A 20160-nucleotide genomic window follows, 5' to 3' on the forward strand; every position below is an offset into this window, starting at 1 on the left:
CATCTTAACAGTACTAAGTTCCTGAACAAGGTGTGTTTTTCCACTTATTTCAATCATCTTTAATATCTTTCTATATTTTGTAGCTTTCATAAAACTAGTTTTTCACCTCTTTTGCTAAATCTATTTCTAAGTATTTTAATCATTTGATCTGCAAGCAGCTCCTTGGAAACCCTATGCAGGGTTGCTAAGAGTCGGAACCAACTTGATGGCACTAAACAATAACAATTGTTTTCTCAATTTCATTTTTGGATTGTTCACTGCAAATGTATAGAAACATAAAGGGTATTTTTGTGGTGATTTTTGTGGTGAAAGTGGACGTCCCTTGTCTTGTCTTGGGTCTTAGAAGTAAAGTAGTCTTTTGTAGTGGGTTATGTATTGGGATGTTAACCACAAGGTCAGCAGTTCAAATCCACCAGCTGCTCCATGGGAGAAAGAGAAGGCTTTCTGCTTCCATAAAAATTGACAACTTTGGAAACCTACATAGGGTCGCTATGAGTCAGAATCGACTTAATAACAATAGGATTAGGATTTTTTTGGTGGGTATTTTTTTAGAGGTGTCCTATACCAAGGTTAAGAAATTCCTCTCTCTTTCTAGTTGAGTAATTTATCATGAAAGGATGTTGAATAATGTCATTTTTTTTTTTTTTTCTGCATCTAAGGAGTCCTGGTGGGGTACTTTAAAGGATAAGCACTGGGCTGCAGGGTCAGTTTGAACCTCAAGGTCAGTAGTTCAAACTCACCTGATGCGCCTTGGAAACCCTACACAGGATCACAATGAGTCGGAACCGATTCAATAACACTTACAACAACAACGAGATTATGTAGTTTTTGTCCTTTATTCTATTTATATGGTATATTTCATTTATTGGTTTTTGGAAGTTAAACTCATATACATTCCTCAGATAAATTCCATTTACTCTGGCATGAAATATTTTTAATACGTTGCCATATTTAATGTGTGTGCCAGGCTTGTTCAATCTGCATGCTGTGCAAAAAATCTGGATTATATGAAGAACATGGCAACAGGATTGGAGAAAGACTCATAAACAACTTGCAATATGCACATGGTATATAACCTTGTATGCTGAAAGCAACAAGAGCTTGCAACATTTACTGTTGAAGATTAGCATGGATTTAAGATCAATGTAATAAAAAACAAGAATCCTCACAACTGAACCAAAAAATAACATCAGGAAAAATGGGGAAAAAAATGAAGCTGCTTGGATTTTAATTTTGCTTGGATCCTCAATACTCATGGAAGCAGCAGTCAAGTAATCAAATGATATAGTATATCAGACAAATCTGCTGCACAAGACATCTTTAAAGTGTTCTGATACAAATCATGGTATTTTTATTCGCCTCATATGTATGTGAAATTTGGACAATGAATAGAAGAATTGTTGAAAGACCATAGAAGAATTGTTGCATTTGAATTATGATGTTGGAGAAGATTATTTAAAAGTATGATAGAATGCTAGATGAACAAATAAATATAAGAATTTGCCCTTCAATCTAAATGATTTAATTTGTTGTAACAAAGCTGTTGAAGGAAAAAGACAAGGCTTTAAGCTCCCGTAAAAGATTTAGAGTTTTGGAAGCTGCATATTGCTAATGGGTTGCTATGAGTCGGAATGGACTGGCTGACAGTCTGCTAATATAGCTGTTGACAGTATTCCCTTGAGATTAGGTGCCTTTGAGTTGGTTACTACTCATATAAAACCCTATGCACAACAGAAGGATACACTGCCTGGTCCTGCATTAACCCCACAAATGGTTGTCATGTTTGAACCCATTTTTGCTACCACTGTGTCAGTCCATCTAGTTGCGGATCTTCCTCTTTTAAACCGATCCTCTACTTTGCCAAACATGATGTCTTTTTCCAGAAACTGCTCCCCCGATAACATGTCCAAAGTATGTGAGTTGAAATCTCGCCATCCTTGCTTCCCTGTGTTTTTTGGCTGCACTTCCTACAAACAGATTTGTTTGCTCTTTTGGGAGTCCATGGTACTGTCAACATTCTTCACCAACATCTAATTCAAATGCACTGATTCTTTTACAGTCTTCCTTATTCACTGTCCAGCTTTTGCAAGCATGTTGTTGTTGTTGTTAAGTGCCATCAAGTCTGTTCCAACTCAAACAACTCTGTATAGCCTTTCCAAGGTGGGAATGAACCACTGACCTTGTCGGTAGGAGCTCAGTGCTTTCCTACACACCAGGACTCCTTACATGCATATGAGGTTACTGAAAACACCACAGCTTGGGTCAGGTATACTTTAGTCCTCAAAGTAACATCTTCGATCTTTAACACAGAAATAAAAATGATCAGAAGGAATACTTATAATCCTTTTTCTTTCTGTAAGACTGCTTTAATATCTCCTCTTTCATTCCTGTTTTCAGTAATTTGAGTCCTCTCTTTTTTTTTTTTTTAACGTGTTTAGCAAAAGGTTTGCCAATTTTGTTGATCTTTCCAAAGACACTTTTGGTTCCAGTGATTTTCTCTCTTGTTTTCCTACCCTCCCTTGATATTTTATCAAGGCCTTAGAGAAAGAGGACAATTTGGGCTTGACTCAATGGCAGTTTTCTGCCCATTACTCCATCAAATGTCTAAGATAATTTGAGACAATTCTGGTTCATGTCTTTTGTCCTGACTTATTAGTAACATCCACATTTAAAAACACAAACCTTGTTATTGGGAATTGAATGTACACATTCAACAGACACTTCATTTCTTGTCAATGACTGCAATTATCTTACTTCCACCCTAAGATTCTTGTTTCCATTCCATTTTCTTTCCCCGCCCTTCTGAATTTTCTCCTTAGGGAAATTTAGGCATTTACACCTCACTAGTGTAGTTTTCCCTCTATATATCTATCTGCTGCAGGGCTGAACATTGAGATGTGAAGGTGAGTTCAGTTCTAAACCTGAAGGGTGGCCAGGGGTCATAGTTTTGGGTTCCTTCTGTTTCTACATGGTCACTAAGTATGTTTTTTGTTTTCTATATTTCTGATATGTGATCCACCTTTTTCTACTCTTTGCAGAACCTTCTAATGTAATCCCTTATATTGTCAGTAGCTGGGCACCACCTAGTTCTTCTGGCCTGAGGGTTGTGAAGACTAGTGTTCATGTGGTCTGTAGTCTACTGTAGTCTAAGAGTCTTTAATTTTTATCTCTTTTCTTTCTTTTGCACAAGGAGAAGCCAATAATTGCACCTTCATGAGCTTTAAAGACCCTAGTTGCTACTCACAAAAGTAAGATAGCCTTCATTTTAGGTCTCAAAAGCATTTGTAGAACAAAATGTTATTTTCTAAAATATTTGTAGATGTCTTACAGGTTCTACTCAGCTTTCTTCCAGCCCCTTCTGTCTATAGTTATAGCCTTATGCAAAGAATAAAGTAAGTCATTAAAAAAAAAGGCAGAATATGAATTTGAACAATACAAACATCATATCAATGAGGCACATTTGCTGTCAGAATGTTGGAAAGGGTTTCTGGTGAAAGTGTGCCAACTAAGAAAGCAGAAGAGTAAAAGGATTAGTCTTTATTGGTGTCTCTGTCATTTGATTTTAAACAAAAGTGTAAACTGTGGTCGAGCTGATAGTTATACTCCCAAGGATTATTATGGGTAATACAGCTTGTATCCAGCAGTTACTGACTTCCCCATGAGGCTCGACACAATACTATGTTCTTGACTGTGCTTGTGCATAATTTTTCCTCATTAAAGACAGCAAGCCCCTGCATGATGCCACCATTTTGAAGGAAGCACAGGGGTTAAGCTCGTGGCTGCTAACCGGAAGGCAGCGGGGTTGAACCCAGCAAAAGAGATGCTAGTCTGCTTCCATCAAGATTACAACCTTGGAAACCTTATGGACAGTTCTGTTCTGCCACGTAGGGTCGCCATGAGTTGAAATTACCATGATAGTAATGGGGTGAGGGAGAAGTTCCAAATGTAAGGGCTAAGACAAACTAGGGATCCCGCTATTCCCTTCTGCAATCTGCCTTTCTTATCTCAGTCAGTGTACCCAAATCTCTGCTACTAACAATTCACTTACCATTCTGCCCATCTTTCCCTACTCTGACCTAGAGATGTTCCCATGCTTCCATCTACTTAAATACCTCTACTTCTCCTAACACTTGACTTGAGTCAAAAAATTGTACAGTGAGTATTTCTAGAATTACCCTGTATTAATCAAGGAAAATTAAATATAGTTTAATATACCTCATTCACACCCTAAAATATTTTATTTGTACATTGTTAATCTAGAAATTTGATCTATTGTATTCACCTGGTTATTCCATGTTATTCATAAAACTTCACTGCATTTATATGTTATGCTATATATTGGTCCTTAGACTTTAATAGAGGGTATTTTAGGAACTAAAGTTTTAAAGCATTTTATAAGAACCTGTTTTTGTTAACAATAATTTGCTTGACATCAAAGTTAACTCATAATGGAAAGCATGGTATGCTCAAGGTTTTCATTGGAACAAACACACTGATTAAATGTTGAGAAAAGTAATTGCTGCTGTTTCTGGCAATAAAACACAGTGAGGAAATAAAGCTTTCTTAACAATGTAAAGACAGTAGGACAGTGACTCCAGGCATTGGCAGGTATTTTATTTTAATACTTAATGTAGTTCACAGAACTCCAGTTGACATTATTCTTAGGAACACATTTTATGAGTGGCAGTGATGGATTTTCAGGCCTGGTTACATCTACTAGGAAAATGATGCCATCATTATTCACCTATTCCAACTATGGTTTCTACTGGCATCTTCTCTTCTGAGTTACACTTTGGCACGCTTCTAAACATCATCAGGCCACAAGCTCAGTCTAAATCAAATGTTTTTACAAATTGAACAATCCAATGCTAAAAACTACCCAAGTTACAAAGACCTAATGCTGTTTCCGTTCCAAGGAATGGACTATTTTATATGGAAAAAACTGCTTACTACATGAAAAGGGAAATGGTGCTTTAACCCAAGAGAACTGGGCTGGCCAGAGTATTAGAAAAACACTGCTAAAATCAAATCTGTACTGGCCACCAAATGACAAATATAACCCAACAATGACCTTTGCCAATGCCTATACCTCATGCATCCACATAATGAATTGTCTAGGCAAGTTAGTTCAATTGCTTAGATCACCACCCTAATATGGCCAATGTTCTGAATTTAATCCTTTATTGGGGCAGCATCACACAGGAAAAAAAAAAGGTTTCATAGACATAACCTACTTCGACTCTGGCTAATATTCTTGTACATTTAAGTTATTATTCACATTTTATTGCAGAAGTACAATTTTAAGTCCAAGTGCATGTCCTACTGACAGCAGGTGAGTGACAATATCACTGAATGTGAAGAATATTTGATTTTTTAAAACTCAAGGGAATGTATATTATAAGCAGTGCTGGCAAATAATCTAGCAAGCCATGAAACGTACATTCTTCCACCTAAAATACAGATATATTAAAACATAGTCTGTTGTTGGCCACAAATTCTCATTTGAAATGAGTTACATGTTGTTGCTGCTGTTGGTAAGTGCAGTGGAGTCTCATAGTGACCGTTTATAGGGTTTTGGAAGAGAGGATGGTGAGTCTGAACTGCTGACTTTGTGGTTCAAACTGACTTTGCAATCAAGCGTTTATCCTACTGCGCCACACAAAGACACCAGTTACGTAGTATCTAACACATAATAATTATAATTGATGAATGAATCAATGAATGTAGATATCTGATTTCCTTATAGATCTGGAAAAGCCATCTCATGCCATGAGACAGGGAATATAAGTGGTAAATAAGAGATGAGTCATAAAGACTAGTAATCTAGGTGAAAAATAATGGTGGCTTGGACCAGGAAGGAAGTAGTGAAGGTGGTGAGAAAGCATCAAATTCAGGATATATTTTTAACGTAGAAGCAAGATAATTTCCTGACAGATTGGAGGTGATATAGAAGAGTGGAGGTGACTACGACTTCAGGAATTTTGGCCTTAGCAACTGGATAAATGGAGTTGTTAATGACTAATATGAGAAAAACTATGGGTAGAGTAGATTTGAAGGGAGAAAATGATCAAGAATTCCACTTTGGATATGTTAACCTCAGTGAAATGTCATCATTCTCACACTGTGATCCTAGTTCGTTTTCCTCAGCACAAAATGATGTGTAGATTGAAAGACAAACAACTGTGGCCTTTGGAGGCATCCCAGTTAAAGTTGTGAGGACACTGGTGGCTCAGTGGGAGAATTCCAGACTGCCATGTAGAAGGCCCGGGTTCAATCCCAGTCAGTGTACTGCATACACAACCACAACTCATCTATCTGTGGAGGCTTGCAGGTTACTAGGACACTCCACAGACTAAGAAGGACTAGGACAATGGCCTAGAGATCTACTTCTGAAAATCGGCCAATGAAAACCCTATGGATCACAACGATTAGATCTGCAAGTGTTCATGGGTGATAGGCAGCCTTTTGATTCATTGTGCACAAGGTGACCATGAGTTGGAGACTAACTTGACAGCAGCTAACAACAACAAGAAGCCACTCAAGGCTACCATTTTTCTCACTGCCCTAGCTGGAAATTCTAGTCTCTCCATTAAGAGTTTCTGCTTGTATTTCACTTGCCAAAAATAAATGTGTGTATAGCCTCTTATCCTCGAGACTCAAGAATCATTTTGATGGGATTAAGAGCCAGAAGTCTTAGAGGTCAAACCACAGCTCTTCTACCACCTGTGACAGGACCTGATGACAATATAAAATGGAGAAAATAGATACTTTATAGGAATGGTATGAGATGAAGTGGAGTTCTGTGGGACTCACAGGTCTGGGGTTAGCAACAGGCATCTCTCTGAGTTTTTCTCATGAACAGAACTCTTAGGCCCTCCCTTAAAGAACTATCTTTATATTTCCATTAAAAATTATAAAGGAATGAATTCTAGAACGGCTTTAAAAGGTAAGCTCTTACCAGCAACTCTGTACATGCTAACAACTACCCTTCATCCATTTCCTACACTTTCTGCTCTTCTTTTCAGAATGCAATTAATTAGAGTGAACAGATCTGGGTTCTAGTTCAGGTTCTATTCAGATTATCCTTGTCAGTTCATCTTTCTGGAATTCCATTTCCAAAATGGAAAATCCCATGAAATTTTTTCAAGGAACAGCTGATGACATTTTTGTGAAATAAATCATGAGGAATTACCATTAAGAAAATGTTGTTATTGTTGTGAAGTGCCATTGAATCGGTTCTGACTCATAGCGACCCTGAATATGGTTTCCAAGGAGCGGTTGGTAGGTTTGAACCACCAACCAACCTTGCAGCTCACACTGACCTTGCAGTTCAACGCATGATCTAGCAGCACCAGCTCAGGAGCCGCTACTTACTGGTATGAGGACTTCTTATCAGTCAGAGTCCTGGTGTGCCGCTACAGGATAAGCACTGGGCTGCAAGGTAGGTTTGAACAGCAAGGTCGGCAGTTCAAACTCCCCAGTCACGCCTCAGAAACCCTACCAAGGGTCGCTATGAGTTGGAACCAACTCAACGGCACTTAACAACATTACAGAGGAGTCCTAGTATGGAGCTATAGGATAAGCACTGGACTGCTAAAACGTGAGGCTAGCAGTTCAAATCCACCGACCACTCCTTAGAAAGGCTATGATTCGGATCATTATGAGTCAGACTCAACTTGGTGGCACTTAACAACAACAACTGTAATAGAGAAAACATGCTAAGGAAATAGCCAAACTATCACACAGAAGAAATAGATCATTTGCCCTTTTATCCTCTATCTCCCCAGTAGACTGGTGCATGGTGCTGATGCAGCAAAGTACCATTCTCCACGGAGATACAATGTTTTTTTTTATCACACTGGAAAGTGCAGATTACCAAGACTGGAACATTTTTCTGGGAATAGATCAGGGGTCAGCTGCCAGGGCTGGCTATGAGCTTGGTAACCAACAAGAGGGAAAGTAAAGAATGGACAACACATTTCTTCAGGTTTCAACGTTTTGCCTGAGCTAAGACTGGCACTATTTATTCACGTTGACTTCTACAAACAACAAAGCCTAGCAGAAATGAGAGCAGCAAAGTTGTTTATAAATCTTTCAATGTGATGGATGTCTAAGTACAGGCTCATATTGTCCTCTTGTTTCTTATAAAAGTTACACCCAAATTTTTATTCAAAGCATGTTATGTGTGAAAAGAAATTCTAGATTTTACTGCTTCAAAACAATACTACTTTCTGAATTCTGATAACATAGATTTCATTTTATTAGATTGATAAAGATCAAACAAATATGTAATGGATATTTTTGAGATATAAGAGAACCAGGTCTTAACTCCCAAATTTACTTACCTATCTGGTTGTCAGACCTTGAGGTTTCACTTGTTATGTGTATGCACATGACTATATTCATCAGTATTGGAATTATTTTTAAACATGAAATTTACCATAGTCTACTTTCAAGTAATATACCTTAGCATATAATCAAAGAGCCTTAAACAAGTATACTTCCACTTTCCCTCTCTAACCTTTTCTACTATTACTATCATAAATTTAACTTCAGCATATGTTAAGAATTCTCAAATAGATACCTTCAAATAGTTAATCATTTTCAAAAGAGCTTCTAAAAGTGAGGGCGGGGAATTGTTTAAAGTAACCCACATAGGGAATGCCTAGTGCTTTTCCTTCTTTTCTGCTAAGCCCGAATTCTAGCCAGCATCATTTTACTTTTGCCTAGAGAACTTCCCTGAACATTTTTTTTTTTTTTTTTTTTGCAGTGCATGTCTGTTGGTGATGAATTCTTTCAGCTTTTGTATGTTGAAAAAAGATTCTTTATTTCTCCCTAATATTTTTCAGCAACAATAAAACTCTGTCATTCTTACCTTTCTGTCTTTTTTTCCTCCTTCTGGCTACTTTAAGATTGTCTCTTATTATTGGTTTTCTACAGTATGGTTATAGTACAGTGTTAACTCTGTCCTTGCTCCTCAGGGAGACTGCTACTTTCTGTTAGAGCTCCATCTCCCAGTGCTGTGATTTGGAAACGCTCTCCAGGCAGTATGCCATGGCAGTTAACAATCCTCTCTTCTAATTCTCTTCTCTCAGAGATCACTTCCCTGAACTGCCAGGTGTCCGCTGTTCAAAACAGCTTTCCATATGTTTTGTCTGGGCTTCTCCTTGATTAAGGTAGGAATGTAAACCAGACTCCTTTTACACCAATACAACTAAAAGGAAAGCTTCTCACTTTTCTTTGTACTCAGTGGTACAACATGCAAAGATGGAATGCGAATCAAGAGGTCTTTGGAAAAACCAAGTATGGAAAAACATAGCACAATGTGTCTTTGTCCTTTGTACAGTGACGGTATTATTTACGGAGCATTTGCTGTGCAATACCAGAAAAGGTGGAGAATTTTATTGGAATGATAATTTCATTTTTAGGATGCAAAAGGGAACCTCAAGTGAGAGCTTTTAGCAATGCCAGACCTCTTTAGGGAAGAAGCTACAGAACTATGAGTTGTTCCTGAGTTATACTGCTCTGAGTTGTTGTTGTTGTTGTTAGGTGCCATCGAGTTGGTAACAACTCATAGTGACTTTATGCACAGCAGAATGAAACACTGCCTGATCCTGGGCCAACCTCACTATTGTTGCCATACTTGAGTTCGTCAATGCTGCCACCTTGCCAATCCATCTCGCTGGAGGTCTTCCTCTTTTTCTCTGACCCTCCGCCTTACCAAACATGATATCCTTCTCCAGAGACTGGTCCCTTCTGACAATATGTCCAAAGTATGAAAGATGAAGTTTGGCCATTTTGGCCTCCAAGGAGCACTCTGGCTGCACTTCTTCCAACACAAATCTGTTGATTCTTTTGGCAGCCCATGGCACTTGCAATATTCTCCTCTAACACCATAACTCAAAAGCATCAATTCTTCTACGGTCTTCCTTATTCACTGTCCAGTTTTCACATGCACATGAGGTTATTGAAAATACCATGGCTTGGGTCAGGCACACCTTAGTCCTCAAGCTGACATCTTTGCTCTTCAACAGTTTAAAAAGGTCTTGTGCAGCAGATTTGCCTAATGCAATACGTTGCTTGATTTCTTGACTGCTCTGAGTACCTCTTAGGAAATATACTGGAAAGTTACCTTTCAACAATTAGAATTCATTCTCAAGGTTCTTCATAGTTTCATTCCACGAACATAATGTTTTCAAGCACTACGAAGTTAAAACTGGGTCAAAACTACCTGTAGCTTTTGTTCTATCAAATCACTCACTGCCAACTCGATTCCAACTCACAGCAACCGTGTATAGGGTTTCCAAGGCTGTCAATCTGGACTGGAGCAGAAAGCCTCATCTTTCTCCTGTAGATCTTGTTAGCAGTCTAGTGCTTATCTTACAATACCATCAAATATCTTTTGGTGGTGGTATTGGTAACTGTGTGCCTTCTATTTGGTTTCTGACTATATAAGGTTCCCAAGGCTGTAAATACTAACCGGAGCAGAAAGCCTCATCTCTCTGTCTTTCGTGGATGAAAATAAACATATCTGTTCTTTGGGAACACAAAAACTCTTTAAGAACTAACATACTATTTGTTTTCCCTGAGTTCCAAAAATTGTCCTTATTAAGAAAAGTTCTAGCCTTTAGTTAGCTGGTTCAATAATTAGATGCAAATAAAGTCACACTGGCTCACTTTTTGCCTGGAATGAAAAGCAGATAGATGGCTGGATGGATGGATACACAAACAGACACATGAACAGTTGAGATAAGACTGGAAGGAACTAAAAGAAAATGTTCTAATAATTATCTTCATGGGAAAAATGGTAGGATATTATTTTTTTGTAGGCTGCTGATTTTTTTAAACTTTCCCTGAATTTTAAACATTGATAATTATTGTTTATACAGTCACAAGAATAAATTATTTAACACTCCCATTGCAAATATTTAATGGATTGCTTGTGGGCCTACATCCCATCTGTTTTCATTCCAACTTATATATATAGAAGGTAAAGTTATTGTTGAATTATTGAAAAAAATTACTTTGTATGTATGTAGAGTATATATGTATATGGTGGTATGTGGTTTTGTGCCATGGAGTCGGTTCCGACTCACAGAGACCCTGTATAGGGTTCCCAAGGCTGTAAGTCTTTACAGGAGGAGAAAGCCTCATATTTCTCCTGTGAAACAGCTGGTAGTTTTGAACTGCTGACCTTAAGGTTCTCAGCCCAATTCATAACCACTATGCTACCACAGCTCCTTATATATGCATATACATACATACATACACACAATTTAGTAACTATTTCATATATTGGCTCAAACGTAACAGCGATTGTGAGGAAGGCACAGGACAGGGCAGTGCTTTGTTCTATTGTGCAGAGGGTTGCTAAGAGTAAGAAGAGACCTGACAGCTCCTAACAACACAGCATTTTGTATGTGCATTTAGCACTGAATTTATACATATGGCCATCGGATCAATTCCGACTCACAGTGATCCTATAGGACAAAGGGGGTTTGCTCCTTCGGGTTCCCAAGTCTGTAAATCTTTATGGGGTTAGTCAGCCTCATCTTTGTCCTGAGACGGGGATTTGTTGTTAAGTGCCATCAAGTAATTTCCAACACAGTGACTGTGTATAAGGAGCTCTGGTAGTGTAGTGGTTACGAGTCGGGTTGCTAATCTCAGGGTTAGCAGTTCGAAACTACCAGCGGTTGTGTGGGAGAACGATGAGATGTTCTGCTCCCATAAAGATTTACAGCCTCGGAAACCCTATACATGATCACTATGAGAAAGAACCGACTCCACGGCACATAAACACCACCACCACCAGTGACCCTGTATAGGGTTTCTGAGGAGGGGATAGTAAGTTTGAACTGCTAACCTTGTGGTTAGCAACCCAATACCTAACACATCATGCCACCCTTTATATTTAAATGACAAACTTTTAAAAAATAACTTTATATACAAACCATATTTCTACATTTTAAATTATTTTTTAGGTTAGTTTTCTGAAAGAAAAATTAGTAGACAAAAGCTATGAGCATTTTTACTGCTCTTGGTACATACTGTAAAAATACTTTCTAAAAATTGTATATGTTGATCAAATCTCATCAGTAAAATATGAGCGTGGTCATCCCATCACATATCTACAATACAAATTTATTTACAAAAGTGTTTGCTAATATTTAAAAAAAAACAACCCACGTCATTTTTGTTTTAATTTGCATTAATTTGATTACTAGTTAGTTCCATACTTTTCCACATAATTACTATCATTTTTATTTCCTCTTGCTTTCAATTATCTTTTGTCCATTTATCTACTGGGGCCTTTATGATATTTCTAGTTGTATAAACTATGTAGGAGTCCTGGTGTGGTGGCTTTAGGATAAGCACTGGACTGCTAACCACAAGGTCAGCAGTTCAAATCCACCATTTAATCCTCAGAAACCCTATACAGGGTTGCTATGAGTCGGACCTGACTTGATGGCACTTAACAACAACAACAAATTATATAAATATAGCTTGTTTGTCTGTTTGTTTATTTAAAACAGGATTCCTGGCTTTCCTCTAATGTCAGGATAGTGGGTTATAGAAGAGCTAGACTCCAATCCAGAATCATTTACACAATTGTTGTTAGGTGCCAACAAGTCAGTACTGACTCATAGTGACCCTATGCACAACAGAACGAAACACTGCCCAATCCTGGGCCAACCTCACTATTGTTGCCATGCTTGAGCCCACTGATGCTGCCACTTTGCCAATCCATCTCACTGGGGGTCTTCCATTTTTCTCTGACCCTCCACCTTACCAAACATGATACCCTTCTCTAGTGACTGATCCTTCCTGACAATATCTCAAAAGAATGAGAGATAAAGTTTGGCCATCCTGGACTCCAAGAAGCACTCTAGCTGCACTTCTTCCAACACAGATCTCTTGGTTCCTTTGGCAACCCATGGCACTTTCAATATTCTAGTCAATTTCAATTTTTAAATTTCAATTTTTAAATATTTATATTTCAATTTACACAATAGTTGTAATAAATTGTAATCTCTCTCAGTGTCAGTTTCTTCATCAGCAAACAGACCATTAAATTAAATAATCTCTAAGGAGCTCTGGTAGCGTTGTTGTGTTGTTGTTAAGTGTCCTTGAGTCAATTCCGACCCATAGCGACCCAGTATAGGGTTTCCAAGGAGCAGCTGGTGAGCTCGAACCACCAACCTGGAAGTTCAAACAACTTTGCAGTCCGACTCATTGGCCTGCGATTCTCAAGGTCAGCAGTTCGAAACTACCAGCGGTTCCATGGGAGAAAGATGAGGCTCTCTGCTCCTGTAAAGATTTACAGCCTTGGAAACCCTAAGCAGGGTCGCTATGGGATGGAATCTACTCGATGGCACTTAACAACAACAACAAAAGGCTTTTACAGTTCTAAATTCTAAGAGTTTAAGAATAACAATAATGAAACCTCAGGGTGTGTTTAATAACTAAATTAAATTAATGAGATTTTATCTATAACAGACTATGACAGATGGTGGAGCAGTGAATATATATAGCATTGGATTTATGAATTTACACATTTTGTTTATGAAGTATCATTTTTTTTAACGACTAGTATAAGACAGAGTAAATAGTATCAAGTCATTCAAACAAAGAAACTGGTAATAAATTCTTCTTGATTCATCCCTTTCCATCAATCCTCCTATATTTGTCACCAACTTTTTGAAAACCTGCTCTGTGTCAAAGAATGAAGAAGACAGGTGAAGACGGAGGAATGCAAGGGTTAAAATGTTAAAAGTACTGTCATATACACAAAAGGTTAAAAGTACTGTCATAGCCACAATCCTGCAACAGTGTCCTATAGGTAGTTACATGGACAGATATAAAGGACGAAAGGGCATGGGAGGGAGAGAGGGGGACTAACCTCAAATATATGAGTTTGTCAGAGGACATTTATGTGTACATGGGTATTTACCTTCATATCAAGGTGGGTGGACTGGAAATAGGACCCACAGGGAAGAAGTGGGATAGCTGTTGTTGCATGGAGGGGATTGCAATTATTGAGATGAAACTAAGTGTGTGATGTGTTAAAGGTAAAACAGGTATTATTCTTTGTAAATCTTCACTCAATTCACAATATCAATTTAAAAACAAGACAGAAAACCTGTTCTCCTATTTTATTACCACCTCTAGTCTAGTCATGGCCCTTACAATTTTGAAAAAGTAACACCACCACCACCACCAACACCAACAACAACACCAACAACAACAACAACAAGAGCAGTTAAATTTTATGAAACACTTAAACTATGGACACTATTTCTTGTACTTTAAATGTGTTATCTAATTTCATTTTCACAATAAACACCGGAAGATGAATAGTAGAATCATTTCTTAGTTTATGAATGAAAAAAAATGAAGAACAAATAGGTTAAAGGTACTATGCTAGCAACCCTGATGGAAGGAACCACTTCATGTATCTCTTTTAGCCATGGAACTTGTAAATCTCAGTAAACGACTTTTTCTTGATGGGACTGGGTAATAAAAAGTAAGGAAAGATGTTGATGGATTATGATTCAGTTGTGAGTGGTTGCTAACAGAGCTAGTAATGATCGATCAATTTTGCTGTCATGCTGGATATAAAATGAGCCATCTCAAAAGTAGTGGGGGGAGGGGGATCTCACTACCACCAAAGAAGAGTAAAATAGTGGAGCACATCGTTTAGACCCAGAGATCTCTGCATATGGAACCTCCTTGATCTAGAGAGAGAAAAATGTGACACTGAAAAAGTGGCAGAGAAGCAAAAGCAACAGAGCCAAGGGTCGGAGCAAGAGCAATAAATGTCTGTTAAAGAAAGTTCCCCAGAGCAGGGGGCTTCCCAGCCCACGGAGCAAGTAAAGCTGAGTGACTTTGGGCAGGGGGCTTATTTGCAGAGTGGGGTGAATAAAGGCACTTAATTGGAGGAACTAGGTTTGCTGACTCAAGGACTTAGAGTCGAGTGCCTTAAGGCTGGGTAATAGTGGAGTGATTGCCCAGTAAGCATTTATCAGCAGTCCTAAGAAGCCCTAAAAGAGCTTTGTAACATTGGTCCGCAGAGACACTGTGGGCTTGGCTGTACTGACAAAAACAACAGTGCCCTGAGCATTTCTGATCCTGCACTGCAACCTGTTAACCTCCTTAAGAGATCCCAGAATGGTGAGTATGGTGTCTGAGTTGTGTGTGTGCAATGCAATGAACTACTGAACCGAGCTGAGCGGAGTGCTATGGGAGGGATAGTTGGTGCCATTTTTTCCAGTGGCAGAACATGAATTCAAGGCTAGGATTTCTGACTCCAGTGCTTGGGCCCTTCACAATTAGAATTGCCCAACTCAAGGTGACCCTACGAACAATGGAACAAACATGTTGCCTGGTCCTATGCTATTCCCCTGATCGACTTGTTACAGATTGAACCACTGTGATCCACAGTGCTTTAACTGGCTGATTTTCAGAAGCAGATCACTAGACCTTCCTTTTCTTAGTCTGGAAGCGCCAATGAAACCTGCTGAGTATCAAAGCAATACACAGGCTGCGGTAACAAACTGGTGTGACTGAGCAGGAGACACATTGGCTGAGACGTGATTCTGGGTTTTCCACATGGTAGGTGAGAATGAACTGCTATAGCTGCCTTTTGATCGGATCTCTTCTGTTTGTAGTCACTCCTCAAATGCACATTTTATACCTGGGCGAAAGAACTTTGAAAACACTCATTCCTGTGTGCTTCTCCAGCCCTATGATCACACTGTCCCCAGAATGAAGTGTCACCTTTTCATAGTGATACGAATGGGTCTTCCTTCTTTGAAGGTCACCTTCCCTGCAGTCTCCTTCTCCTGTTTCACAGACTGTGTGATCTGAGGTACGACTCTGTTGCTCACAGCTGTCCAGCTGTATCTAGCATTTGGTCATATTATATTCCTATAGAAAATACCTATTTGTTTTTCGATAAGTATTTCCAATGTTACCTCCTATTACAAATTTTATCTAGCTTCTCTTCCACTCCGACAAGAGGAACTAATCACTTCCTTTCCTTTGCTACTCAGTTCCTTTCCCATACTTCTGTTTCTCATTGTTCTGTTCTTTCTCTAGTTCCCCAACTTGGTAGCACATCCCTTTATTACCTGGCACTGTCAATACACAATAAATACTTATTAAAGAAAGTAAGTATCCACAAACTGGATTTCAACATAGCAGGATATAGGTGCCTCCATCCCCCCAAAAGAGAGTGGTGGTGCTGGTAGTGTGCCATGGGGTCAGTTCCGACTCATAGTGACCCTGTACAGGGTTTCCAAGGCTGTAAATCTTTACGGGAGCAGAAAGCCTCATCTTTTTCCCACAGAAACACTGGTAGTTTTGACTGCTGACCCTGAGGTTAGCAACCCAACTCGTAACCACTATGTTACCAGAGCGCCTTCAAAAGAGAGTGGAAACGGTCCTTCGTCTCAGTCTCTAGCTCTAGCTGGTTGGCAAGTGCACACACTCCAGCCTCTTCAGAACCGTGACTGTGTGGAAATCATGTGGGTTCCCACAGTCTCATCTGCTTCACTTGTCCTCCACATCCTCTGCCGTGCCCAGCCACCATCATGGTGAAGCTCACAAAAGCTGGGAAAAATCAAAGTAATTCCAAGAAGTTGGCTCCTCCACCCAAAGAGGTAGAAGAAGACAGTGAGGATGAGGAACTTTCAGAAAATGAAGAAGAAAGCAGTAGAGAAGAGGTTGTCACTCCTCAGAAAAAAGGCAAGAAAAATACCACAATGCCATCAAATAAGGTGGTGGCTTCCCCCACGAAAAAGGTAGCTATCACACCGGCCAAGAAAGCAGCTGTCCCCCCTGGCAAGAAGGCAGCTGCCACACCAGCTAAGAAGAAAGTTAATAGTAGCCAAAGCAGCAGCAACACCTGGCAGAAGGGAGCCACCCCAAGCAAAGCAGTGGTGGTGACCTTCAGTAAGAAGAGAGCAGCTCCAGCCAAGGGGGCAAAGAATGGCAAGAATGCCAAGAAAGCAGAGAGTGACAGGGAAGATAATGAAGACAATGAGGAAGATAATGAGGATGAATTTGAGCTCATCATGACGAAAGGAGCAGCTGCCCGTCACTTAGATGATGAGGATGATGACGACGATGATGAAGATGATGAGGATGATGAGGATGATGAGGATGATGATGAGGAGGACGAGGAGGATGAAGAAGATGATTCAGAGGAAGAAACCATGGACACTACACCAGCAAAGGGCAAGAAAGCGCCTACCAAGGTGGGTCCTGTGAAAGCCAAGAGTGTGGCTGAGGATGATGACGATGAGGAAGATGAGGATGATGACAAAGATGATGAAGAGGAGGAAGAACCTGTCAAAGAAGTACCTGGAAAACGAAAGAAGGAAATGGCCCAACAGAAAGCTGCTCCTGAAGCCAAGAAGCAGAAAGTGGAAGTCTTGGAACCAACTACAGCTTTCAGTCTATTTGTTGGAAACCTGAATTGTAACAAGTCTGCTTCAGAATTAAAAACTGGTCTTAGTGACCATTTTTCTTAAAATGATCTTGCTGTCATGTATGTCAGAATTGGTATGACTAGGAATTTGGCTATGTGGATTTGGAATCTGCTGAAGACATGGAAAAAGCCTTGGAACTGACTGGTTTAAAGGTCTTTGGTAATGAAATTAAACTAGAGAGACCAAAGGGAAAAGACAGTTAGAAAGACCCAGATGCCAGAACACTTTTGGCCAAAAACTTGCCTTACAAAGTCACTCAGGATGAATTAAAAGAAGTATTTGAAGATGTCATGGAGATCAGATTAGTTAGCAAAAAAGAATAAAGGGATTGCTTATCTCGAATTCAAAACAGGAGCTGATGCTGAGGAAACCTTTGAAGAAAAGCAAGGAACAGAGATTGATGGTTGTTCTATATCCTTGTACTACACTGAGGAGAAAGGTCAAAATCAAGAGCAGAGAGGTGGGAAGACCAGCACATGGAGCAGTGAATCGAACACACTGGTTTTAAGTAACCTCTCCTACAGTGCAACAGAAGAAACTCTCCAGGAAGGGTTTGAGAAGGCAACTGCTATCAAGGTGCCTCAGAACCAGAATGGCAAATCTAGAGGGTATGCATTTATAGAATGTGCTTCATGTGAAGCCGCTAAAGAAGCTTTAAATTGTAATAAAGAGAAATTGAGGGCAGAGCCTGATGGCTGGAATTGCAATGATCCAGGGGATCCCCTAATGCGAGAAGCCAGCCATTCAAAACACTGTTTGTCAAAGGTCTGTCTGAAGACACAACTGAGGAAACACTGAAGGAGTCATTTGATGGTTCTCTTCGTGCCAGGATAGTCACAGACCGCAAAATGGGATCCTCCAATGGGTTTGGGTTTGTACACTTCAACAGTGAGGAAGATGGTAAAGGTGCCAACGAGGCCATGGAGGATGGGGAAATTGATGGAAACGGGGAAATTCTGATGGAAACTATTTCTAATCACTTCCTTTCCTTTGCTACTCAGTTCCTTTCCCATACTTCTGTTTCTCATTGTTCTGTTCTTTCCCTAGTTCCCCAACTTGGTAGTACATCCCTTTATTACCTAGCACTGTCAATATACAATAAATGCTTATTAAAGAAAGTAAGTATCCACAAACTGGATTTCAACATAGCAGGATATAAGCGCCTCCATCCCCCAAAAGAGAGTGGTGGTGGTGGTTATGTGCTGTGGAGTCGATTCCAACTCATAGTGGCCCTGCATAGGGTTTCCAAGGCTGTAAATCTTTATGGGAGCAGAAAGCCTCATCTTTCTCCCATGGAAACACTGGTAGTTTTGAACTGCTGACCCTGAGGTTAGCAACCCAACTTGTAACCACTATGCTACCAGAGCGCCTTCAAAAGAGAGTAGAAAAGGTCCTTCATCTCAGTCTCCAGCTCTAGCTGGTTGCCATGTGCGCACACTCCAGCCTCTTCAGAACCATGACTGTGTGGAAATCATGTGGGTTCCCACAGTCTCATCTGCTCCACTCGTCCTCCACATCCTCCGCTGTGCCCAGCCACCATCATGGTGAAGCTTACAAAAGCCGGGAAAAATCAAAGTGATTCCAAGAAGTTGGCTCCTCCACCCAAAGAGGTAGAAGAAGACAGTGAGGATGAGGAACTGTCAGAAAATGACAAGCCTAAGGGCAAAGGTAGCTTCAGGGGATGAGGTGGAGGCCAAGGAGGATTTGGAGGCAGAGGAGGCTGGGGTGGATTTGGTGGCAGAGGCCGGGGAGGATTTGGAGGACAAGGAGGTTTCTAGGGAGGCAGAGGAGAAAGAGGAGGTCACAAGCCACAAGGAACGAAGATGAAGTCTGAGTAGATCTGTCCCTGTCTTTTCCCTCTGCCATTTGAAAGCCAGGACTCTGGGGTTTTTACTCTGTTACCGGATCATGACAGAGCCTTCTGAGGACATTTCGAGACAGTAGCCCTGTGGTCTACTTAGAAATCCTACTGAACACATTTCAAAGGGAGCTGCCCTGTGGTTCTGACTAGATTTGAATTTATATTAAGTTTTATCCCATGTACAAAACCATTTTTTCCTACAAACAACAACAACAAAAAAAGTAGAAAAGTGAAAATTAAGCTTTAGATAAACTATAATAAAAGACCACAGCAATATTTAACTTGGTTGATTATAAAACTCACCTAGACCCTTAAGCTGTTGATTCCTGAACCCCATCCCCTTTCCAAATTTACTGAATCTGAATCTCTAAAGGAGACTTTTCAGCGTTATGAGTACCACAGTGATTATTACTACAAAGTTTACAAAAACATGACTGTCTCATTATCTGAAAATTCACATTTATGAAAGTAGTAAAAAAAAAAGTCTACTATCCAACTATTTGGTTCATTGATTATGTATGGCTGGCATTTAATGAGTGTGGAGGTAACAAGGCAGGAATAACGCTGGCTGTGGTGGTTATGGCTATTGGACAAGTTGGCTGGGCCATGATTCTTGGTGGTTTGACTTTTATTTAATGACTTATTTGGCAGTTATATAATGATGTTATCATGCTCTATTCTGTGATTGTTGTGGCCAGCATCCATTTTTGCATCACACCAATTTTGATATTGAGTCCTGGTGTGCTGCACTGGTAGCATAGTGGTTACGAGTTACGCTGCTCACCTCAAGGCTAGCTAGTTTAAAAC

The 20160-nt window shown here is 39.7% G+C and overlaps 1 protein-coding gene and 1 pseudogene across 2 annotated transcripts in view; one reads left to right on the forward strand and one right to left on the reverse strand.

Moving 5' to 3' along the window:
• The window catches only part of VPS13B (vacuolar protein sorting 13 homolog B (yeast)), a 1072080-nt gene that overhangs the window by 376790 nt on the left and 675130 nt on the right, over positions 1 to 20160 (reverse strand). The gene's annotated exons all lie outside the window — the stretch shown is intronic.
• Positions 16593 to 19330, forward strand: LOC102841426 (annotated as a pseudogene).

Source organism: Chrysochloris asiatica, unplaced genomic scaffold (assembly GCF_000296735.1).
Source record: "Chrysochloris asiatica unplaced genomic scaffold, ChrAsi1.0 scaffold00031, whole genome shotgun sequence".
In the NCBI taxonomy this organism is placed as follows: domain Eukaryota; kingdom Metazoa; phylum Chordata; class Mammalia; order Afrosoricida; family Chrysochloridae; genus Chrysochloris; species Chrysochloris asiatica.